General features: G+C 46.1%; 1 protein-coding gene and 1 pseudogene across 1 annotated transcript in view; both read right to left on the bottom strand.

The window, feature by feature from the left end:
* The window catches only part of VSNL1 (visinin like 1), a 553262-nt gene that overhangs the window by 137495 nt on the left and 389330 nt on the right, over positions 1-26437 (bottom strand). The gene's annotated exons all lie outside the window — the stretch shown is intronic.
* On the bottom strand, positions 5168-5827 carry LOC144761248 (NEDD4 family-interacting protein 1 pseudogene; annotated as a pseudogene).

Genomic DNA, 26437 nt, shown 5'->3' on the forward strand with positions numbered 1-26437 from the left:
TGCCTCCATTTTGGGAATGTCATTGTTTTTATTTATTAACTCTGAAGCACGCTGCCAACCACGTATTATTCTTCCCTTTCACCATTTGATTGGTCCGATGTCAGAAAATATTGGTACATGTTATCCAGCACGTCAAGATCTTCAGCTCTTCTTCAGCGATGCACACACTAATTAGTTATAATTAAATATAACTCATTTTTCCTTCAGCGACGCGCACGCTAAATTTATTAATTAAATACAGCACGTCCGACTTCAGCGACGCGCACGCTAAAGCTTTCACGCTCATCTTTAATTTTAACACAGTATGCTTCTTCTCAACTCGTTTCAGAAAGTATATGGTGAGCAGCAGCTTCAAGTAAGTTGTTCAACAGTTTAAGGATACATTTCACCTCATAAATAGTCCTGCATTATTTTACAAGATATTAAGACTGCCTTCTATTTATCATCAGAACCTCATTTTGACAACGGTGTCTACTTTATTTATTTTAAATTGTTGTTTTAAAAGGGGACTGAATTTTAAGATATGAATATGTATTTTACATCAATTATTTTAATTTATATGATACCTTATTACGCCAATGCCTATTACTACATAGGATTTTGAATAGTTATATAGCATGTGTTTAATACATCACATTTTTAATATGCACTGTTAATATGTTTTGAACACTCTTTACAAACTGTTTAACGAATTTAGCCCGTGTTCTTCAAGGATAACACAAAATAGGTATGGCATTCTAAAGGTAATTTACTAATTTTAGTGGGTTGTCTACATAAGTTTTAAATGTAGCAAGAACGGAGGAATAGCATTCTAAAGTTAATTTGCTATCCTTGAAGATTATTACATGAATTTTAATAGCATTCTAAAGTTAATTTGCTGTTTTGTATAGTAAGTTAAATACTATGCACATGTATAATATTAATAGTTAAATGACACACGTTAACATATATGGTCATAACTGTCACAAAATTGACCATACAAATTTACATTAATTCTATTCTATGCACGTGACTGTCATCTATTCAAATTATAGTTAAATACTACGCATTAGCATATATAGAAATGACTGTCACAAATTTGTTCATACAGGTTTGTAATTATTTCTATCCTATGCACATAACTACTACCTAAATATTTTATAGCAATTACATACATTGCATATGACTTTAATGTTTAAAACCTACATATTCCTATTTAGTGTACGTTGTGCACACGTCACTTTATAGAAATATAATTTAATTAAACACTTTTTGGTGATTTACTCGTTCGCATATATTAATTGTTGATTTTCCGTTTCTTTCACTTTGCTGGTCTGGCCAACTGGCATGTTGTGTGGGTTACGAAAAATTAATTTCACTTACATCTTGTGAAATTCAATGCGAAAATATATATTATCAATCTATTCCTGTTTTATGTGTAAAGGGGAAGGGGTGGTCGTTATGGAAAATTTTATGTATTTATTCATAATTCCCATTCTACAATGTAAGATCCAATTTTAGAATGACCATTCTTATATTTTACGCTATTCTTTTGTTTATTCAATTATAAGAAGGAAGGTGATGTAGTATACTAGTTTAGAAACCACTACATTTATTATTATCCTATCTTGCTGCTCAGCCCTATCTGAGTGAATGGTAGAATGTTGAGTGAATGAGGTAATATAGAATGTGGTGTGTGGATGTATGACAGTTGGAAAAGAGGGCTGAGTAGCAGGAGAGCTGCTCCTGGTGGGGCTTAGAAAAGGACTTAGAAGGCTTAGGAGAGACTTGAATGATACTTAAATGATTACCTGATTTAACCTTGAAAACCTATCAATAAACCATCATCTATCAATACCACTCGGCTACAGATCATCTTATTACAGTGGACAAGACATACTTTATTGACCTGAAAAATACGTATCATAACAAATTACAGGCATGGCAAGAACAAGGCCTGCTGACATGGGACGAAAAACAATTTCTAAATAATGACACTCCCACAACACCAACACTATACCTTCTCCCTCCCATAAGTTCATAGAAATGCCACAAATCCACTTAGCAGGCCCATTGTGTCATCTAAGGACAGTCTCATGGTAAATACCAGCACACATGTCGATCACTACCTCTTCCCCTTTGTTAAAAACCGAACGTCCTATTTGAGAGACACCACTGATTTTTTACAGAAAATCAGAGATGTCACTCTGGGGGATAACGATTGGCTAGTTTGCCTAGATGTGGAGGTGCTCTACACGAGCATTAGGCATGATGATGGCTTGAAAGCTTGTCAGTTTTTTCTTTAAACACGGAAGGCAGAACTGTTGGAACATACGCTCATGCTCTTAGATATGATCACCACATGCCTGAAAGCACGCCCACTGCTCCCAGCTGCCCCCCTCCCCGCATCGAGCTCCCAGATCGTAATCTAGATATTCTTTAATATACGCGTTTAACATTTTAAAATGCGTCCTTTGATTCTCTACGAGGCTGCATACCCATTGCCTAGCAATGCATTCACTGCGAGCCAAGGTAAATGAGCTGCGGCCTACCCCTACGCAGCAAGAATCGCTGCGGTGCGATCAGCTCATTGCTGCAGCCTACCTTGCCGGTCCTGCAGGAGACGCGGGGGGGGGCGCAACACAGAAAGGCACTCGCTCCCTCCCTTTTCTTCACAGCGGTGCGACTCATGGAGCCGCACATCCTTCTAATGGCTCAATCCAAGTCCGTAGTCTCCCAACACACAGAACTCACCATTCACCCAGTAGAACATCTAGGCTTTGTAATAAACACAAAGAAGTCATGCATAATACCAAACCAGGAAACTCAATTCCTGTTTAGCGTGAACACTGTAACTGCAGAATTGAAATTACCAGTGGAAAAAGTAAGGAAACTTCACAAAGAACTCAGAAAGATTTTTGTCAAAGAAGGAATTACCCTTGAGATTCCTAGCGAGGATCCTGGGTCTCCTATCCTCAACTATACAAGCCATTTTTCCAGGCCCTTTGCACTACAGAGACTCAGAATGAAGACTCTGAGAACAACACAGTCCTACTCACAAATGACATCCCTTAGACCAAGAATGAGAAGGGAACTGCTATGGTGGCTGAAGAATGTGGAAGCCTGGAATGCCTGAGCCATCTTTGGGGAGGCACCAGAGTTATTAATAGAATCAGATGCGAGTTTAAAAGGATGGGGTGCGAGATGTGGCAACTCATCAACAGGGGCTTGTTGGACACATCAAGAGAAGGAACTGCATATCAACTGCTTAGAATTACTAGCAGGTTCATTTGCAGTTCGGTGCTTTACCCAGAATTCAATGAAATGCTGTTTAATGCTGTGCATGGACAATGTGTCAGCAGTGAAATACATCAGCAAGATGGGGGGACCACATTCCAAGGGTCTTACAGAGATAGCAAAAGGTTTCTGGGGCTATTGCTTGAACAAAGGACTCTCAGTTATAGCAGAACGCATTCTCGGTTTTAACAATGGTGTGGCGAACTGGTTTTCCAGGAATTTCAAAGACTCCAGCCACTGGAGACTAGACAGAAGAATATTCATGTCCATCCAGGCCAAATGGGGTCCCTTCGGGACAGACCTTTTTCGCAGACAGAGTAAACACGCAGTTGAAGGACTTCTGCAGCTGGAAGTCAGACCCTCAAGCAAGAGGGGAGGATGCCTTCCTCCAAGACTGGAAGGGCTTGAGGCCATATGCTTTCCCTCCGTTTGTCATGCTTACACGGCTTCTCTTACATGCACGTCGGTACAAAGAGAGCATGGTAGTAATAATCCCCCTTTGGATGTCTCAAGCCTGGTTCCCAGTTCTCCTGGAGATGACCATAGACTCTACAGTCCTAAAACAACCCTTCAGGCAAATGCTCTTTGGGCTAGAAGGCGAATCACACCCTCTCGTAGATCAGAGACTACTGGTTCTGACGGCCTGGAAGATTTCAGACGACAATGGCAAATCCCAGGGCTTCCGCAAGATGCTTTTTTTTTTCTTTACTTTAGATACATTTATTAATGTTGTCCTATATTTACAGTTTTAACATAGTAAAACTCCAGAGTGAAATGCCGCTTGGCAGAAAGCACAAAGTGCATGCCAGTTTACACGTATAATGCACAAGTTTTAAAAAGCAAAAGAACATTTATATTAGGAATTCGTCTCAGAGGCCCAGCAAACAAACAGAACAAGGATATCCACACATTATGGCCCTCTTTTAGAAGGGTGATCTTTTGAGCCATTTTCTTCAAATAGATTACTGCAGTTTCAGGGTGTGAAATGGTATTTCCTGCTTGTAAATATACAGGTCTCAGTGGAAGTCCCGTCCAATAAAATTAAAGTGTGCCACAGCTTAATGACGTCACTGTGCATCCCTCAGCACAGCTCACCTGGCATTCAGTCACTGTCCCTTGTCTGATGTCCTCGTCGGAGGGTCTGGTTTCTCAGTCGCAGCTGGTTGAGCACGTTGTATTGCTATTTTCAAGTTAAGGTTACCATTTTCACAGTTAGCAGAAACGTGGCTCACAAAAACACCACAAGAGTTTCCAAATCCAGCAATACCTTAATGCTTACATTGTCATCTTTACGGGTTGCACTGAACAATCCTTCCACGATCCAAAAAAGTGTACAATGTATGTGTAAAGCTATACTGCACGATTATGAATATGGGCTACAAAAATTCAAACTCGAGCACTAAGTGCTTAATGCCAACCAAAACCATACCACAAGAACGTCAATTAGCCACCCTAAATTTACTTTGGGGTGCAACACAGACTGTACTCTTTCACAGCACGCGTTTGGTGTTCAGTTACGCTATAACAATAAGTAATTTCCATCTTCCGTGACCCGTACACCTGACATCCCTTCTTGAAAGGCTGGTAGCCTCATACGTTTTTTTTTTTTTACACTAAAATATTGAGATTGCCACCGTAATTTTAGTATGAAGAAAAATTAAAGCAAGACTGACCTTTACTGGTCGCAGGGGCATACTCCATGCTACCAAATGACTACAAAATAATGTAAGGCATTTAATATTAATTAGTACATCACAGAGTTGATTGCAATAGCTTTTTCAGACAGTAGCCACTAACGATTCAATGTATACAGATTTTTTTGCGTGAACGATTAAAATTGTACACCTTGAAACAAATATAAAGAAATATTTTTCTACAACAGTACTTTATTTTAGATAGTTTTAATATGTTCTTTGTAAAGCAATTGATCTTCTGTTTCCTTTTTCGCACCAAGCTTTTTAACACTTCCTGCAGGTGTCCGGTTGCCGCTTGACGTTGAATTCATACATACAGGAAGGCCTGGCCCAGAAATGTTCTTCAGTAGATAAAAAGGGAAGTAGGTGGAAAATCTAACAATCAGAATCCACTTGATGAGTGAGAGGCCAAATCCAGATATTGCCCCATATCGTCCAGCAGCTGAGGTGGTGAGGCAGAAGGAGAGGAAAAACCCAATCCAGTTGAAGAGGAATGCCATGAAGAACGTCAACGTGAAAATCCCATCATTACCTATCCTCAGCTGATCAGCATCATCAAAATCATCCCGAGCAACAAAGTCATCCTCTCTCCCAGGAACCAGAGGAACAGTGGCTTCAATCTTGTTTTGTTCAGCTTCATCATAACTTGGAAGTGAGGTTGCAACATTGTACGAAGGTGGTTTTGGAAAGCCAGACTCGTCTTTATAATCGAAAAATGCTCCATTCTCTCCGGTAAGACTGCTGTATGGTGGTGGGGCATCAGTTCCTGCTTGTGAAGGCTCTCCTGACTCCTCTTCATTCTGTAACTGCTGGTATCAGCCACTGCTGCTGGGATCCGCCATGACGGTGCTGGAGTCGAACGCGCTCACAGGCAGCCGCGGGAGAGGCAACAACCCACCCTTAAAAGCGCTCCGGCCGCCGAGGGTCTCCTTCCCTGGAGGGGGGGTACTTGGAATGGGGAAGCTCCACCGCTGGGGGGCTCGGATTGCGGTTCTCTCTGTGTATTACAGTCACGACCTTCCTCCTCCTTCCTCCTCTCTGTTGCTCAATGGAGCAAAAAAATATTTAAAAAATCCGCAAGATGCTTTTTGACTCATATCTCAGTCTTAGGCATCTGGAACGAGGAGGACATATCGATTGACGTGGAATAAATGGGTTCTCTGGTGTCTTCAACAACACTACAACCCTGTTTCAACTGACCTAGTTAATTTTTTTTTGTAAACTATATTTTTATTGCAGATTCATGGGGTATACATGCAATCATTTCTGTACATTAATTTCTGGCATCTACTGCCAATAGAGCTTACTTGAGACATTACACAGCCCTTCAGCCCACATCCCGGAGGTCGGGCGGAGTCATCTATAAGATGGCAGAGACAGAAGAAAGATAGGAGAAAGAAACCATGCAAGGAAGTCATCATTGTCAGGTAGGTAAATGACCATTATCTGCTTTTCTATATCCCCACTGTCATCCGTCTTCTCAATTGCTCTTCTAAAAAATACCCCATTCCCCCTCCCACCTCCCTCTCTCTGTTTGCTGTTGGTGTGGGCCTCATCTAAAGGATATATATTCATATTCAGAAGAGATCCGGGTGTCAATATTTCCTACTGTGCCTCACGGAACTTTATAAGGAGCCCTCATCCCTGTCTTCATCCGCCAACAGATAATCTTTCAGCGCTTGTACTAGCCCCTCCCATGCCCTTGCCATCTCCATACTCTTCTCATTGGCCGTTCGAGTGGCCTGCTGAAACCTAGTTGTACTTTCACTACTGGCCCATTTCTGTAGTTCACTCGTCCACCGCCTACTGGATGGGCCCTCTCTTGATTTCCAGTGCCAAGTGATTTCCCTCTGTGCTAAAATGAGGCCCAGGTCGATAAATTTGCTAGTGATTTTCGTTCTCGCCGTGTGGGGGAACCAAAGCAGCAAACAGGTCGCCATGTCATATTCCACCTGTCGATCGGTGACCACCTTAAGTAGCTCCCCCACCTCTGACCAGTAGGTCCCCAACATCGGACAGCTCCACAACATGTGGTCTAGCTCCACATCAGGTGCCAGGCATCTGGGGCATGCTGCCCCTGGAACCTGGAAGTGCCTCTTAATCTTCTCCGGAGTAAGGTAGGCTCTATGCACTACAAAAAAGTGTACCAGCTAAAACCGAGCATTCCTGCTCCCCTTCCAAGTTCTCCTTAGTATGTGGCCCCAGGTCGCATCTGGTATGGGTTTTCCGATGCTCTCCTCCCATTTCAGCTTCAATACTGTAAGTGGTTCTAAGCCCTCATTCAGCATTCGGGAGTGGAGGCAGTTGACCGCCTTGATTGTGCCCGCCGCCATTACCACATACTGGCAGGCCATAGTCGTGCTGGGCTCTGCCTGTCCAGTTTTCCAGTGTTTGCGTATTGCCGTTGTTACGGCCGCATGCAGGAGAAAACCACCATCTGGGAGGACAAAAAGTTCCTACACCATCCGGAAAGGTAGTAATTCACCATCAGCATATAGGTCGCCCACCACTTGGAGTCCGAGATCCTCCCAAACCATGAGAGGGGACCAGTCCCCACCATGCGGCAGCGCCGTCAACATACCAAGTGGGATTTCGGGAGCATATGGGTGAGCTACCCCTGCCCGCTTCTGGCTTCTGTTCCAGCATAAACGCAGGGTCCGTTAAACCGCGTAATTCGAGTTTCTGCTGCATGATAATATAAGACAGGATATGTCTCTGTATGCCCCCTCCTCTGTTCTGGACGGGGCCCCTAAACTCCTTCGCTACATTCTGTGTGAGGACCTGTAGCTGCGCCGCCAGATAATATAGTTCGAAATTAGGAACCGCTAGTCCCCCCTCCGCTATCGGCCTCTGCAGCGTATCTAGGGCTACCCGTCGCCTCCCGTGGCCCCACAGAAAATTCGTTGTTAGGGTGAGTAACTCTTTGAAGAACCTCTGTGGTAATCTACAGTGGCAGCGTGCGAAAATAGTAGAGCAGCCGAGGCAAAGCCACCATTTTTAGCAGCGCCGCCCTGCCCTGTACCGAAATGGGAAGGGTCGCCCAGATTGCCATGCAGCCCCTCAGGGCCCGTATGCAACGCCCTATGTTCCCTTCTAGCATGCTATCAGCCCCGTGATAGATGCGGACCCCCAAATAGGTGAAGCATGAGTGCTCCCAGATGATGTCCCCGGTCAGCTGCGGCCTGGGCATGGTCTCTCGTAACGGGAAAAGGCAGGTCTTACTCCAGTTCACCCTAAGACCTGATAACCTCCCGAAGAGCAACAGCATCGCAGTTGCCCCATCCAGGGCTTCAGCCGTGTCCTCCAAGAACACCTGCAAGTCATCTGCATAGAGTGAAATGTATTGCGGGATCCCGCCACACATAATACCAGCAAAGGCCCTCCCTGTTCTAGCCTGGGCTGCCAGCGGTTCCATCGCCAGCGCGAATAGCAGCGGGGAGAGCGAGCATCCCTGCCTCGTCCCTCTCCGCACCGGATAGTCGGAGGATATTACCGATCCTAGACTCACCCTGGCTGTCGCCGAGGAGTAGAGAAATTTCGTCCATCATCCAAAGTGTTCGCCCAAACCGTACTTCTCCAGCACCTTGTCAAGATATCTCCATTCTAAGCTATCAAAAGCTTTTTCAGTATCTATGGACAGCACTGCCGGCATCTGGTCTGGGTCCAAGGAACTCTCCAACACACGCACAAGTCGACGGATATTGGTCGATGTGTTCCTGGTCGGGATAAACCCTGCCTGATCGTCATGGACCAGTGCGGTCATGTGAGGCAAGAGTCTGGTAGCCAGGATTCGACTCAGAATTTTATAGTCCACTGTGAGCATGGACAACGGCCTATAGGAGGTCACCTCACTACTCTCCTTCCCCGGCTTCAAAAGTGGAACTATCAGCGCTTCCCTCATCGACTGAGGCAGGTGTCCCAGCTCCAGTGCCTCGGCGTATACCACAAGCAGCCGAGGTGCCAAAACATCAACATATTTAGCGTAAAATTCTACTGGTAGGCCATCTACACCCGGTGTTTTATTCCGAGCCATCTGCTTGATTGCCCCTCTAATCTCGGGAAGTGTTATCGCGCGACCCAAGTCCTCAACACTATCCTCCTCCAATTGAGGGAGCTGAATCTCTGCCAAATAACTGTCTATGTCAGGGGAAGCTGCCTCCAGTTGTCTTCTGTGAAGGGTTGTGTAATAACCCAAAAAGCGGGAAAGGACAGCAGTCTGGGAGTAAACCATCTCTCCCGTCGCCTCGGGTACGCTCAGGATCGGGCAGCCCCAGGGCACCGGGTTGGCCAGCTTCGCCCACAGCGTTCCCACCTTGTCCCCGTCTGCATGCACTTTTGTCATGTACAGCCGGTAATCATAACTTCTTAATCGTTCCGTCTCTGTGGCCACCAGTTCCCTTGCTTCCAGTAACCGTGTGTGCAGAGTCGGTTGTTCCGGCCGCGGTCGTTCCAAGTCCCGCAGTGCCCCTTCCGCCTTTTCTATGTCAGCAACGAGTGCTGTTCGCACACCGGAGCACTTTCCAATACACAACCTCTGACCACCACCTTGAACGCGTCCCATTCTATAGCCCTAGTGGTAGCTGTTCCGTCATTCTCAGTAAAATAACCGTCGATGCCCGCACGGAGGTCAGCACTAAAACCCTGATCTTCCAGGGTCTCCGGCCGCAGCCGCCACGTGGGAACCGCCGTTCTCTCACGCTGCCACTTGATATACACCAGCTGGGGGTTATGATCTGATATGGTCCTAGTCAAATACTCTGAGTGTGTCATCAGGGCTGCTATCCCGTCACTACATAGTATCGTATCAATCCGAACATGCAGCTCGTGGAGTGCAGAAAAGAAGGAGTAATCCCTATCAGTAGGGTGCTGTCTCCGCCATACATCGGTAAGACCCCATTGGTCCTGCCATGCTGTTCTCTGTTGAGCTAGCCTGCGAACCGGGGAAGTATGCAACGGTGGGTGTGACCTGTCCAACAGTGGGTCCGTAATAGAGTTAAAATCTCCCCCCAGGAGGACCTGTCCCGCCAGAAAATGCGCCAGAAAACCCGACAGTTTGTCAAAAAAGCGGGTCTGATCCGAATTTGGGGTATAAATACTGCAAAGTACCACATCCCGGCCATACAACCTTCCCTCCACCGCCACATATCTACCCTCTGGGTCTATAATCTGGTTCGTGACCTGGAAGGGGACCCCCGCCCGTACCCATACCAAGACTCCCCTGGCAAATGCAGAGTATGTCGTGCCAAACACCTGGCCACGCCATCTCCTCTGGAAGGCAATGCATTCCAGCTTGGTAAGATGGGTCTCCTGAAGCAGCGCTATCTGGATTCCACGTCTTACCAGGTATGCATGCACCTTATGGCGTCTTGACATAGTGTGCAAACCACGCACGTTCCATGTGAGACACTTCAAATCAGGTAATGTCCCCATTATTACCGCCCCTCAGCTCCTCCATCTCCCCATGCAATCCGCCCACACCAAAACAGCTCTGACCCCCATGTACAGCACCCCGCACAACTCCCTTATCCCACCCCCCCAGAACAGGACCAATAACAAATTATTAGTCCCCATCCAAACTCCCGTAACAATGCACACAGTTCTAAGCTGTGGTAGCCACCACAGAAAGCCTTAAGGGCAACAAGAGGGTGGGTCTAGGCCAACGGGCGGCATGCTTGCCAGCAACCCCAGCCCAAGATCCCATGTGAAATGCGTCACCTGAAGTCCAGTTCCATTGTGTATCTGTAACATCCGCTCTGCCAGGGCCAGTTCTCAGGAGGCACAGTCCCGTAGGGGTCAGTCACCCAAGATTTCGTCTGCCGTTTGGGGAGTGACCACAGGGCCCCTGGCACTGTCCACATCGGAGAGCCCGATTTTTCCTCCACCTCCTCCGATTTCGACCCCATTGCCGAACCACTTTTCTGCGAACCTGTGATCTCCGCAGTCGCCGCCAGAGCTCCCCGCTTGTAGGCGGCCATTCGGTCAGATTGTTTCTTCAGCTGAGCTCTGTTCCGCTTGCGGAGGTGCTGCGATTTGCGCACCTGCAACGGCTTCGGTTTGCCCCACTCTCCCCTACCTCTACGGTCCGTGCCAGCTCTGTATGATTCAAGCCATGTCCAGGCCTCCTCAGGCGTCAGAAAAAGTGTGTAGATCCGTCCATGATGACCCTCAATTTGGCCGGGAAGAGCAGAGAATATTGGATCCCCTCATCTCTAAGCTCCTTCTTCACCGATAAATACGAGGCCCTACACCTCTGAACGTCCTGAGCGTAATCCGGGAAGATCGCGACCGTGCTGTTTTCCACTTGGAAGGGCCCCGCCCAACGAGCCCTCTGAATCAACAGATCTCTGTCTTTAAAGTGTAGCACTCTGGCCACCACCGGCCGAGGAGGACGACCCTGCAAGGGCGGCTGAGCCGGGACCCTATGAGTCCTCTCCAGGGTGAAGAAGGAGGAGAGGCCCTCCGGGGCAACCACAGTCCTGAACCAGTTCTCCAGAAACGCAACCATATCGTCCCCTTCAGATTTTTCCGGCAGACCTACCACTCTGACGTTATTGCGCCGGTTGCGGCTTTCGGAGTCTTCGGCCCTCTTCTCCAAGACCGCCAAGCGGCTCAGCACATCATTCAGCTTATGTTCCGCCGTGACCACCGCCAGTTTCAGGTCTTGAAGTACCAGCTCGGTTTCTTTGACCCTGTCCACCAATTTGGCATGGTCTGCCTTCAGGAGCCCCAGCCCCGTCGCCACTTGCGCTATATCCTGGTGCAATGATTCCTTCGTCGCCGTTATTGCGTCCAGGAAATCGTCGAGGCGCTTATTAAGCCGTTGTTCTTGTGCACATTCTTCAGGGCGTCCATGAGCCTCCTGGCTATTGTCCCGTCCCATCTCGCTCTCAGGTTTCGATTTTGGTTTCATCACTCCGGCAATTGTGGCTTCCCGCGCCCCCCAGATCACCCCCGCCGTGGGAGAAGCCTCGGGCGCGCACTCCGTGCACCCAATGGACTCTCAGCGCTGTGGCAACAAGAACAGGCCAGCACCCCGGGCACCTCCAGAGGATCAGCTCCTCAACTGAGGCCTGGCTGTTTGTTGATCACAGTCCAGGTCGGAGTTTCTCCGCCACCTCACCTCGTAAGCGAACTAGTAGGTCTCCAGTCTGCCAGCATTTTTCCCCACCGCAGGAGCCATATCAATGGTTAACCAGGGATGTAACTATCCCGGTCGCTCACACCCGGGTGGCCAGGCGCAGGCCCAGGGGATCGACCTCTCTAGCACACTTGTCGGGCACTATCCAACAGGAGGTCTGCCTCAGCTTGCCGCCGTCAACCCCCTGCAGGGACCAGCAGTATGTAAAGGCTCCTCCACAGCGAGCTGCCACTTAAGTCCAGGCGGTACCTTTCAGGGGTCCGAGCAGTGCGCCCTGGGAATCACAGTCCGTGTGGGGGCCCACCGGGCCAAACGAGTATGCTCAATAGCAACTGCATCCAGGGAAAGACGGTCACAGGGCGGTTCCCCCAACCACAGGGCCCAGCAGCTGGCCCCCGTCACCACAGCCGTATCGCCCTCTCCGCTGGCCGCTGTCCAGGTCGCCCAACCGCTCCTCAGCTCTCTCCTTCCGTACCACGCCGCAGACCCACCCCAGCTCTGACCTCCAATATCGGGTGCAGGCCCGCAGCGCGACACTCACTGGGTTCTTCGAGGACGCCGCGTCCCCTCACGGTCCTCCACCAGCGGACGCCCTCCTGGGGTCTCCACGGGCCACCGTCCTCCTAAGCGCACCAGGGTCCCTCCCGGTCTAGGCCAGTATGGCACCTCCAGCTCCACTCATGGTCCTACTACGGCCCTCCTGATGAATGTGGGCTTCTGAATGCCAGCTACCCCTCCGGGGCCGCACCGCCTGCCAAAGCGCTCCGCAGACGCCGAGTTAGGCGCGGCACACTACCCGAGGCGTCCTCTCGCTGGCCGCCATCTTAGACCTCCAGTCCAGGTCGGAAAGTCCTCAGCGGCGCCGCCAGCAAGGAACCCCACTTCCAGTCCGCTAGTACACGCCTCCAGAGAGCGGGCGCACAGCGATCCGGGCATACGCCTCTTTCCGGTGCCACGTCCTGATCGGGCCCCGCCGAGGACCCTCGGTTACAGTTCTGTTACGCACCCCGAGGTCGCCGCCATCTTGCCGTCACCGCCGAGCTCCCGGCCAGCTCCGCCGACTTTCACCGCCCCGCAGAGCCCTCCGTTGTCTCAATATGGGCTGCAACAGCAGCCCCAGGCATTCCGACCTCTGGTTCCGTGCCGCAGGCGACGTCCAGGAGATTGTACAGGAGATTATCCGGGATCGGGCGCGGAGCTACCTGCTCACGCTGCCTCTCCCATCGGCGTCCAAGCCACGCCTTCAACTGACCTAGTTCATGTTGTAAACTTCCTATCAGAACTATTCGCATCTGGCCTAAGTTACAGAACAGTTAATGTTTATAGATCAGCCATAGCCGCAGGACCCTCCTTGGTTGACGGTGTCTCGGTGGGACAAAACCTGTTGACAAAGAAAATCATGAGAAGTATGCGAGTCCTAAACCCTTCAACCGCAAAATACACTGCTTTATGGGATGTTAGGCACATTCTACAAGTTATATCTCCCTGGGGTGACAATGTAAACCTGTCTCTTAAATGTGTTTCTGATGAACTTGTGGTTTTACTATGCCTGGTACTATTTAGACGAACCTCAGATGTTAAAGCTTTAGACGTCACTAGCAGGGCCTTCCAACCTGAGGGAGTTTGTTTGTATCTCAAAAAAAGGACCAAAACTTCTACCCTTTCTTTCCACCAAATGAAAGGCTGTGTGTTGTGAAATGCTTAAAGGAGCATGAAAAGAGAACAGAAATTTTGAAAAGAGATGCAACTCAACTTTTGATTTCACACAGATGGCCACATAAAGACGTTTCATCTCCTACGCTTGCGAGATGGGTAAAAGAGGTTATGAGTGAAAGTGGCATGGATGTTTCTGTCTTCGGTGCACACTCTCATAGAGGCGTATCAGCTTCCAAGGGTTTAATGTTAGGTGGAGGGCTCCAAGATATTCTTAGAGCTGCAGACTGGTTGAATGAAAGCATGTTTAAAAACTGAAATTTCAAACCAATCACTTTAAACTTGCATAATGTTAGCCTCCGTGTCATGCCATAAAATTTAGATTTTTTCACAGCCTGGTGGGCAGAACATCTAGATTTTATTTAAGACACAGTGGCTAAGATTATCCCGCCACATATTAACCCACCCTAAGGGTTCTAAGTTTTTGACCTATTATGTTTTTTCTTTTGCAGAATAAGATGTCGACTCCGAAAGGGTTTTACAGAACTGAACCATTCCACATCAAAGTTTAAGTTTTATTTAATTGAGTTTACTTGTTCGCAGCTCTTGGAAAGAAGGAAGATGACTGCTCGTTGATGGACTATATACTATGTTAGAATGTTGTTTGAAGTTCTATATACTCTTCAATTGTTGCAGCTGAGCTGTGGCAATAAAGGAGCTCTGCATAATCTTAGCCTCCGTGTCTTTGATAAAATCCAGATTTTCTGCCCCCCAGGCTGTGAAAAATCAAAATTTTCTATAAACAATGCAGGAAGCCGAATCGAGAACTACGCAACTTGAAGACCAGGTTAGCGCAATGCAAGAGCAAGCCAGCCAAGTAAGGAAGCATAAGTCTTTATTGGAAAATAAAATTGAGGTGTTGAAAAATCACTTGTGTCGCTCTAAACTACGCCTGGTTGGAGTCCCAGAGGTCTGCAAGGGTCCACAGGTCTTTCAATTGGTAGATTTCTTCAGCAAAATGAATGTTTTGCCTGAAAATGCAGGGGGGTTGACAATCACACAAGCACATAGGTTCCCGGCTCAACCATTCCCAAACTTAAAATTGCCACGCACAGTTTTGGAGAACTTTGCCAAATATCGCATAAAAGAGCATATATTAGCCAAAGCTATTAAAAAGAAACAGTTTTCAACCACTGGAATACCTCACTGTCGTATTTTCTCTGATATGTCGGCTGCAGCAGCACTCTGCCAAAAAGAATTTGTTAAAATGCTGTATTTATTTAAAAAAAGGGGGTGGTGATGAACAGAGTGTCTGAATTAAGCAGACCACTCTTACCCAGTCCAAAGATCAGGGCTTGATCCATCACCGTTATTTAGCTCACTGCCCCATCCTAGCTCAGAACCTGGCTATATGCAAATTAGTCTGTCCCTGGCCCAGTGCATCATGGGAACAGGGCAGACCAAACTACCAAGCCAATTCTTCACCAGAAAGGAGACAAGCTTCCGGGGACCGGTTTCTGCCATTTCAGGCGTCGTCGGCCCGGCTTGCTTGAATCCTGATGGAGCAGTGAGCAAGGGACTCATGTCTGAGTATACCCTTCCACGCTTATGGTGGACAAAATGATTCAGAAAAGGGGGTGGTGATGAACAGAGTGTCTGAATTAAGCAGACCACTCTTACCCAGTCCAAAGATCAGGGCTTGATCCATCACCGTTATTTAGCTCACTGCCCCATCCCAGCTCAGAACCTGGCTATATGCAAATTAGTCTGTCCCTGGCCCAGTGCATCATGGGAACAGGGCAGACCAAACTACCAAGCCAATTCTTCACCAGAAAGGAGACAAGCTTCCGGGGACCGGTTTCTGCCATTTCAGGCGTCGTCGGCCCGGCTTGCTTGAATCCTGATGGAGCAGTGAGCAAGGGACTCATGTCTGAGTATACCCTTCCACGCTTATGGTGGACAAAATGATTCAGAAAAGGGGGTGGTGATGAACAGAGTGTCTGAATTAAGCAGACCACTCTTACCCAGTCCAAAGATCAGGGCTTGATCCATCACCGTTATTTAGCTCACTGCCCCATGCCAGCTCAGAACCTGGCTATATGCAAATTAGTCTGTCCCTGGCCCAGTGCATCATGGGAACAGGGCAGACCAAACTACCAAGCCAATTCTTCACCAGAAAGGAGACACGCTTCCGGGGACTGGTTTTTGCCATTTCAGGCGTCGTCGGCCCGGCTTGCTTGAATCCTGATGGAGCAGTGAGCAAGGGACTCATGTCTGAGTATACCCTTCCACGCTTATGGTGGACAAAATGATTCAGAAAAGGGGGTGGTGATGAACAGAGTGTCTGAATTAAGCAGACCACTCTTACCCAGTCCAAAGATCAGGGCTTGATCCATCACCGTTATTTAGCTCACTGCCCCATCCCAGCTCAGAACCTGGCTATATGCAAATTAGTCTGTCCCTGGCCCAGTGCATCATGGGAACAGGGCAGACCAAACTACCAAGCCAATTCTTCACCAGAAAGGAGACAAGCTTCCGGGGACCGGTTTCTGCCATTTCAGGCGTCGTCGGCCCGGCTTGCTCGAATCCTGATGGAGCAGTGAGCAAGGGACTCATGTCTGAGTATACCCTTCCACGCTTATGGTGGACAAAATGATTCAGAAAAGGGGGTGGTGATGAACAGAGTGTCTGAATTAAGCAGACCACTCTTACCCAGTCCAAAGATCAGGGCTTGATCCATCACCATTATTTAGCTCACTGCCCCATCCCAGCTCAGAACCTGGCTATATGCAAATTAGTCTGTCCCTGGCCCAGTGCATCATGGGAACAGGGCAGACCAAACTACCAAGCCAATTCTTCACCAGAAAGGAGACAAGCTTCCGGGGACCGGTTTCTGCCATTTCAGGCGTCGTCGGCCCGGCTTGCTCGAATCCTGATGGAGCAGTGAGCAAGGGACTCATGTCTGAGTATACCCTTCCACGCTTATGGTGGACAAAATGATTCAGAAAAGGGGGTGGTGATGAACAGAGTGTCTGAATTAAGCAGACCACTCTTACCCAGTCCAAAGATCAGGGCTTGATCCATCACCGTTATTTAGCTCACTGCCCCATCCCAGCTCAGAACCTGGCTATATGCAAATTAGTCTGTCCCTGGCCCAGTGCATCATGGGAACAGGGCAGACCAAACTACCAAGCCAATTCTTCACCAGAAAGGAGACAAGCTTCCGGGGACCGGTTTCTGCCATTTCAGGCGTCGTCGGCCCGGCTTGCTTGAATCCTGATGGAGCAGTGAGCAAGGGACTCATGTCTGAGTATACCCTTCCACGCTTATGGTGGACAAAATGATTCAGAAAAGGGGGTGGTGATGAACAGAGTGTCTGGATTAAGCAGACCACTCTTACCCAGTCCAAAGATCAGGGCTTGATCCATCACCGTTATTTAGCTCACTGCCCCATCCCAGCTCAGAACCTGGCTATATGCAAATTAGTCTGTCCCTGGCCCAGTGCATCATGGGAACAGGGCAGACCAAACTACCAAGCCAATTCTTCACCAGAAAGGAGACACGCTTCCGGGGACTGGTTTCTGCCATTTCAGGCGTCGTCGGCCCGGCTTGCTTGAATCCTGATGGAGCAGTGAGCAAGGGACTCATGTCTGAGTATACCCTTCCACGCTTATGGTGGACAAAATGATTCAGAAAAGGGGGTGGTGATGAACAGAGTGTCTGAATTAAGCAGACCACTCTTACCCAGTCCAAAGATCAGGGCTTGATCCATCACCGTTATTTAGCTCACTGCCCCATCCCAGCTCAGAACCTGGCTATATGCAAATTAGTCTGTCCCTGGCCCAGTGCATCATGGGAACAGGGCAGACCAAACGACCAAGCCAATTCTTCACCAGAAAGGAGACAAGCTTCGGGGGACCGGTTTCTGCCATTTCAGGTGTCGTCGGCCCGGCTTGCTTGAATCCTGATGGAGCAGTGAGCAAGGGACTCATGTCTGAGTATACCCTTCCATCACCACCCCCCCTTTTTGAATCGTTTTGGCCACCACAAGTGTGGAAGGGTATGCTCAGATGTGAGTCCCTTGCTCACTGCACCATCAGGATTCAAGCAAGCCGGGCCGAAGACGGCTGTAATGCCAGAAACCGGTCCCCGGAAGCTTGTTTCCTTCCTGGTAAAGAATTGGCTTGGTAGTTTGGTCTGCCCTGTTCCCATGATGCACTGGGCCAGGGACAGACTAATTTGCATGTAGCCAGGTTCTGAGCTGGGATGGTGCAGTGAGCTAAAAAACGCTGATGGATCAAGCCCTGATCTGTTGACTGGGTAGGAGTGTCTTGCTTAATTCAGATACTCTGTCCATCACCACCCCCTTTTTGAATCGTATTTATTTAAAGCACAGGGTGCTAGAGCAACTATTACGTAACAATCAAAGTTATGGGTCTTTGTCAAAGGACAGTGTCACATGTTCACTAATCGGGGTGAAGCTCAAGTTTCTGCAAAAGATTTCTAACTAAGCGTCAAGTAATGAATGTGGAATTATATTAGTAGAATAGATGATTTTAATGTGGCACTTGAGGTGGGGCAGGGTGGGTCTTGTATCCACTAGAGGTGCAACACTATGGTACCCTGGGAGGGCAACCACAGCTGCAAGAGGGGTACCATGGGCCATTCCCCTCTTGCTTTGGTTGGGTGCTTAGGGGTGGCACAGAATGGTTTGGTTGGAGAGGGGATCCATGGGTGATGGGAAATGTGGTTCACACAACTCAGCTGTACATTTTTGAGTATTTACCAGCATTTATAAGTGCATTTTCCCCATTTAACTGGATACTTAAATAACAATTGGAAGGTCTAGACATACCTGCTTCAGATAGTGTATGCATGGTAGAAAATAGTGTTAAGAGAGAATTAAAGGTTTTAAAGTAAATTTAAAAAAAATATATATATATTAACCCTAATGGGGAGAATTTAATTAATTTTCTGAGCACTAGGAAAAACAAGTGTAGTGCTTTAGCTCATTTAATGCACTAGAGACTATTTCTTATGACAGTCATAAGTTACACCTGGTTTGGAAAAGATAGTTAATAAATATTCCCAAGCAGGCACAACTTAATAACAGATGTAGTTGTAATTTAATACAGTTGTAAGTTAGGACTATTTTTGTAAATCCGCCTTTTTCCTTGACAATGCATTATAAATACCTTGATTTGTATTACGAGGAAATATACCTTAGTTGTACTACTGGTAAGGTTATGAATAGTTTTTTATTTGAGATTGAGCGTCAGTCTAAATGAAATGCCTTACTGATACTTATTTGAGATCCTTAGTCATTATTATGCTATTTATACTGCATGCACATGTCATATACAGGTACTTAATGTATGCAAGGTATCTGTGCATTACACAGTTGTGAATTTGGTGACCATCACTAAAGTCAATTCTTTGGGGCAATCACGAATACCTGGTAAGGCAGTGATTCCCAAACTGGGGTCCGCGGACCGCCAGGGGTCCGTGACACATTCCCAGGGGGTCCGCAGGCAGCAGTTTTTTTTTTGGTATATTTTTTTATTGTAACAGTAAGACAAGAGCAGGCAATACAGATATCAGGCGTTTCGCAGTAAAATACAGAACAGGGCCAGGCGGAGGAAATATACAAACAATAATCACTGTAAGAAGTAAAAGGCCCATCACGGGTACACATAACGGAAATAGGAAATAAGCAATCTATTAAGCAATCAAAGCAATCCCACCCGCGTGACCTCGTCCACAATGTTACAGGATAATTAAGCCAGCGAAGACACCCGGACAATAAAGGATTCGTGAAAAATAAACAGCCCATCTCTCGTAGAAGGAAAAAGAAAAGACAAAAGGGGCCATAGAACAAAAGAAGGCAAAATAAAAAACCCCACCCCTAACCCTGCACCCCTGCAATGGCTACGGCCTAACCCCACTAGCAGCGTGCCTGTCGCCCAAGAACTACCCTAAAGGAAGGGAAAAGAGAAAGCGGAGGAGGAGAAAGCAAACACACTCCCGGTCTCCCGTACCCCGCCAACAGCGACCACCCCGAGACATGGTAAAATCAATATTTAGCAATTATACAAACCAGTCAGGGGAGGATAAACAACAACCACCCAATTCTCGTCACAATATAGGCACAACCCCGGCATCGCTAAAAGCTATTTTATCGGAACCCAGCGATAAAGTTCAGCCCTGGCCAGTACGGTCCGTCATAAGAGTCTTTGCCACTCGAGCCGCCATTTTGAAGGAAAAGGCAAAGCGTCCACAAAAGTTCTTGTCAGCACAGGAGGATCGAATACAGGATAAAAGTTCACGGCTCGAACGAGGAAAGGTGTCCAAAAACAGCGAGTATCCCAAACCATCACCAAGGAACTCGTAGCCACATGGAAGACCGTCTATAGATGCGTTAGGCGGCAGCAGGATCAGGCAAGAGACGCTAGCGAGAAGCACGGGCTGGCCTTGTCGGTAATAGGGGACCGTCAAGGTTCATGAACTCCGGGTTATGCACGGGGACCTCGACCTCTGATGTGCAATGCACCGCTGGTACCATCTCTAGCTGGAAACCAATCGAGGTGTCGTCCTCAGGTTCCAGGATACCGTCCACTTTCACCATCAGTGTCCGGAACACAGCGACTGTGTGCGAATGGAGCGCCCCAATGGCGGCCACAACGGCCTGCAGCGATGGCGTGCCTTCCGTCCGCTCAATCCCCTCTCAATAGGCGACAGAGCCGGACTTGAACCCCGGAGGCCGGCTGCTCCGGAGTCGCAGCCACGCAAATCTGATATCAAGTAATGGGCGCTCCTCGTCTTACAGAACACACCTTCGCCGTCAGAGAGGGCCCCAGCCCGTCGACCCCGGGAGGGCAGCAAGGTCTCCGGGCACCGGACCCCCACCACAGCAGCCGGCGTGGCACGCTGGTGTGTCCTCGGTGTAGATCGTCCAAAGGATCGTCACAAAAAGTCAACAATTCAGGCACTCTTCGGGAGACCGGTCTCAGTCCAGGTCTCACGGCCGATGTTGTTCAACTCTGACCCGGATAGTCTAGAAATCGAGGCCCCGGCTTCCACACGTTGTTAGGCCGAGAATGGAAACACGGCGTATCTTCGTCAGCCGATGAGGTAGAAATCTCGGGATTGCACCTTTAGAAGCAGTAGACCTTCATAAACAAGGAAATCAGGTGTAAGGTCAGGATTGAAGACAGGATAATCGAGCTGCTGGCGGAGGTCAGCGGAGCCGGGAGCTTACGCGGCCATCTTGATTCGTAGCGTAGCTCCTCTCCCCCAGGCAGCAGTTTTAAAAGAACTGCAAAGTTCCTTATTTAATCAGCAGTTTTTGGCCAGCAATAAAAAGTGTCAAGATAACTCTGGTGATTAATGTACATGCTGGAGAGAGATGGGGTTTTGTCCAGTGGCAGCTTTGACTCATCTAAGGAAGCAGATGGTTAATATGCCTGCTGCAAAGAATGTCTACCATGCATTTTAAAAGAAAATGAATTTTGATTTGTGCATAGGTCAGTGGGTTCCTGCTTTTGCCACAGAGATTATTTTGTTATTTTGCATTTCACAAGTTCCCATCATAATCTAGCACAGTGAGCTATAAACTGTCATCAAAGGGCTGCATGCAAAGTGCATGGTACAAGTTAGTAAGTTATGATTTTTCCCAGTCTTTCATTATCCCGATGCTGCTAAAAAGGTTTGTTTGGGTAGAAATTCATCCTTATTATTATTAAAGTCAACGCTAACCCCTGTGTTATGTTCTGAATCCTGAGTTTGTGCTTCTCCAGACCATGCACTCTTAAAAAATGCCTACCAGTATGGATGACATGTGAATCCTACACCTTGTAGTCCCCTTTGCCTTATGTAACATTTTCAATTCACTGATCTACACATGTATGATTCATTGTCTCTGTATGTGTGTGATGTGAAGTGCTCTAACACACTACAGTGGTATGAGAGGGGCTATAAAATAAATTGAATACATGTGACAGTGGGGCTATGGAGAGATGAGAGGCACACTGTTGGAGGGTAGTAGTGAGAAAAAGTGAAAAAAGATTGTTGTATCCTGGTTCATAGTAAGGTCATTATTTACTATGCTTTAAAAGCTAATACAATTCAATATATAATGTCAAATGTGTTGTAAAATGCATAATTTCCCCCCAAGTTTCTTTAGGAAGAGTCCCCCGAAACTCACTTGTTGCACTTAGTGTGCTCTGTACAGGAACTGGTCTGACAACATTTGCCAGAGCAGCTTTAGGAATCCAGTCCATCCTTGGCAGGAGGATGAGCCTTGGGCAGCAAAATAAAACCAAACAATGAAAAGTAAGTCGCAAGATGCAGCACCAACCTTCTCATTAGGATTGTTCAATTTTTGAAAATATTTTAAAAATAAAAATACAAAAATCTTTAGTAATTCAAGTCTAGTTCTTGTTTGATGTGCACACATGTGTGTTTATTTTTTTTAAATTACAGTGTTAATGTTTGACATTTAAATCGTACAAATTGCTTGGGGGTCCCCGGCTTCCAATAGTGACTCAATGGGTGTCCTCAGGAGTGAGATGTTTGGGAACCACTTTGTAAGGCAATTACCTCACTTATCTTTATCACCTGGCTCTTACAGTCACGCTCATCTATCATAAATTCTTTGAATATGGTAGAGAAGTGCCCCAATCAGCCCATATTTGCCAAATGTTTGTATGATAGAGCGCGATGGATGTAAATAATAGTTGAATCCAGAAACAATAGCACAGTTGTATGAGGGGGAGCCTGTAATTTCACCTCCACAGTTTTTTAAACCTAGAGTCCTATCACCAATTGTCCTGTGTACTTTTACCAATAGCCTAAAAAATGGTCACTGAAGTTTGCTTTTCATCTTAACAAATATTTCAAGAACCATACTATTTTGTTGTAAATATAATTTTCCTTTAAGTACAATTTTCAATGATTAAATATATCTGGTAATGCTCTGGGCACAAGTCATTTAAAGGAAAGCGCTCACCTAGTTACACGGCTAACTGGCACGCTTTTATTGAAAGTAAGCCAGTTAATTAATATAAAAATTATGACATAATGAGCCAAATTACTACTGAATTTCGACACACTTTCTGCAGGCTAGGCGCTGCCGCAGCATTCCAAAGGTCTGACATTTGATTTTTTTTTTGTTTCAAATTGCTGCCATATAGGAGATTTGGACAGCATGTTTCACGACACGATGGGGACAGACAGGAAGCTTTCTACCTGGGTTGGGACTGAAGCCAGGGCCTTCTAAATAAGTATGAAGTAAAGGCCATGCAGGCAAAAACAGGAACAACATGGCAGCACTCTTCAAACATAATCTCACATCTTGAATTATCTTCTTTTCTGGACTGTAAAACAATTATAGTTTTAAATAGAGAATCCGGGAAAATTGTGGTTGTTGGGAATTAACTTGTCGAAACCATACAAAAGACAAAAACACATCAAATGAATAGAGGCTCCTATATGTAGTATGTCTCACAAGTAATTTATAGTCATACTCACGTGATTGTTAATGTTTCAATAATGTATTTTCCAGCTTGTCCTCATATTACTAATCAAGAAAATGATATTGTACATGTTAAGATGTAATAGTTTTACTCTGCAAAACGTAATAATGTGCAAGCTTCTGTATCCGCACAAACCAGCAATCTAACTCTGGCACTAATTAGTAATGAATCCCTTATTAGTATAGATAAACAGAATTGGAATTTTTCCCAGAGGATGCTGATCAACACAAACCAATTTTAGGCATCTGTCCGACAGTGGAGGATATAAATATAAATAATTTAGAGACAGACATGCAATCCACATTGGAACTTTATTGAGCTGCTTTCGACCTTTAGGATATGCAAACATCTGCAAAAATCTTTTTGGGGTTACACAGATGGTGAGGAATAACCAACCTTACATCCCTGGATGTGGATAAATAGGAAGTCTGGGAGAGAGGACCAGGAACAGGGCATACTAGGCACCTTTTCTTAAGTTTGTATCTTTCATTAATCAGAAGACAACGTAGGGCCTTGAGGGCTGGTGTGACATGTCTTGCTTTCCAGACAACATATCAGTTCGGCTGCAAGGTTTTGTAAAATTTTAAGAATGAGAAGCTCTTTTTTGGATCGCCTAATTAGAAGGTGTTGACTCACTTTTCCCTAGGTTACAACATCTTACTCATTGGAATCCGCTGCTACTGAAAAGGCAAGTTTTCCTTAGTTTTGAGCTAAAATCAAATTGACGCTCCACTTGGACAAATCTGTTCTACCATATAGTATTTGCAATATTACAAACTTATTTATACACAATAAATGCAAAATTTCTGTGAAAAAGGGGAGAAGGATGTTCAGAGACTTCAGCTTTTGCCAGGTTTTCCCTGAGAGTACATCGATCGTAGTACAGATCTTGAACAATCGAATTGTTACCTGGACTGACCCCATGGCTTCCGAGGATAAAGGAATAATTTCTCTGACACAGCTACCATTCCCGCTACGCTGCTAATGCGGATGAGGTTTCTAAACCACAGGCTGGTTGCCTCCCTGCCCACCCCGCCCCGTCCTGAGGAAGACTCGCAGGCAAAGGTCCAACTGTCCCATATGCCACAAGTCGAGTTGAAACGTCGACGAACATATTCCCCTGTACCTGGACCTACCAAGCCCCTAATGATCACGTGCCACAGATGATTACAATCTGTGATTGTACCAACCAAAGTAAATAGACCATGTATAATAAATAAGTTGACCAGGACACCCTGATTGATACACTTGATCAATCTCACTTTGAACCTGTCTACTTTCTCTTCTAAGTTTTCACGCTGGGAATACTTCCCCACCCACTCATACCTTTGAGCACTATTTCTCTGCATGTTCCCCTTGGAGCAACCATTGTTTCTCATTATAAAATGTCAAAAAAACTTGAAAAGAAAATAAATTCATGTTGTTTGCTGACAAAAGTTGATGTCTCTGCACATCCTTCTCCCATTTTTTCACAGAAATTTTGCATTTATTGTGTATAAATAAGTTTGTAATATTGCAAATACTATATGGTGGAACAGATTTGTCCAAGAGGAGCGTAAATTTGATTTTAGCTCAAAACTAAGGAAAAATTAGGAATACATTCTCTGTGCAAATAATTGGTTTGAGGACCACTTTTTCTATATTGAACGTTACCCAGGTCCACAGACTTGTCTGGGTCACCCCATACTTGTAATGGCTACTGAAAAGGCTGCCTGACAGCGCCTACCTCTCTCTGCTTCCCATCCACAACCGCTCACCTGAATTTATTTCTACAGTGTACAGTTAACTCATGGCTAGTTTTGCCTCCACATACATACATTTAGAGTGTTGCAAATAGCCTCACACAACATGACTGTAGCAAGTGCAGCCCTAACAACAATTGTTTAAGGACAAAGGTGTACTGTTGCTGTCAATGCTTGATAAGACAGGGTCTTTGAAGCTCCTATGGAAGAACTGACGTATGCACTTGATCCCTGGAGAGATCATTTTGATCAGTGCCTGCTACACAAACCTCCAGTTTCAGAGTTAAAGAACAACATAGTTTCACATAGTATGCTATGTAATAGTTTTACTTATGTACTTTGTTGCACATACTGAGAATCATCTGAATAATTGGAACACCTGCTAGTTATAGTCTCATGCAGTGGCAAAACAGTGACAACAAACTCTGAATAAAGATTTATCATCACTTTTCTCTAGATTCATTATATTGGGGGATAATTTCAAACAGCATTGTGTGCACTAAACAATATCCTCCCATTCTTTGCTTAGGACAATGAGTGTACAGACCACAGCACCATCTGCTGCAGAACCATGTACATCTAAAGCCAGATCCAGCGTAACATCTCAACTCTGGCTGAAATCACTTGTATTGAGTTAAGGCCACTGATGTATGGCAACAAGAGAGGAGAGGCTTCCGTCCATAAACAATATCACATACACAGCAAATAAAAAGGGTTTCAAATTCGAAACAGGCCAGCTTTGCTGCACACCCCTATTAGTTTTTATGGCAACAGCTAGGCAAGAATAATGAGAATATAATTGTTCACAGATCCTGTTACAAGTGGGAACACAGACCTAATAAAAAGACACATATTTCTACATCAGATAATAAAAACACACATTCAGAGACGAATAAAACACAATATTGCTCTAATAGAATATAAGACTAGAATGCACAAAAGACCACCCTAGAGCGTCATAAACCAATGTTTCTTGTGGACATTTAAGTGTACATGAACACGGCAGGTGCCAAAGACAACATAAATTAAGTTTATGAACTGGAAGGTCTGTATTGCCTAAATCAGGTCTTCAACATTTCCTGTAATAAGAGTGAGAGTGTGTTTTGATAATGACGAGAAAAATAATATAGTTTGTAGTAAACACTCAGGATTAATGTGCAAGCTTTAATAAAAATAAAATATGTTTGAAGTGCAAAAATTGTACAAGGCAACCACATTTACATGTACTAGGCCTCAAACAGCTTAAACAGCAGTGCTTAACAAGCTGACATGACTAGAATTGCAAAGTATGCGTAAAATGTTTATCTTCCTGACCTTTCCATAAATGTTTAATTAATAAATAATAGTTGCTTAAATGTGTTCATCTACACTCTGAAAAATGTTTCTACTTACACAAAGATC

Source organism: Lissotriton helveticus, chromosome 6 (genome assembly GCF_964261635.1).
Source record: "Lissotriton helveticus chromosome 6, aLisHel1.1, whole genome shotgun sequence".
Lineage (NCBI taxonomy): Eukaryota > Metazoa > Chordata > Amphibia > Caudata > Salamandridae > Lissotriton > Lissotriton helveticus.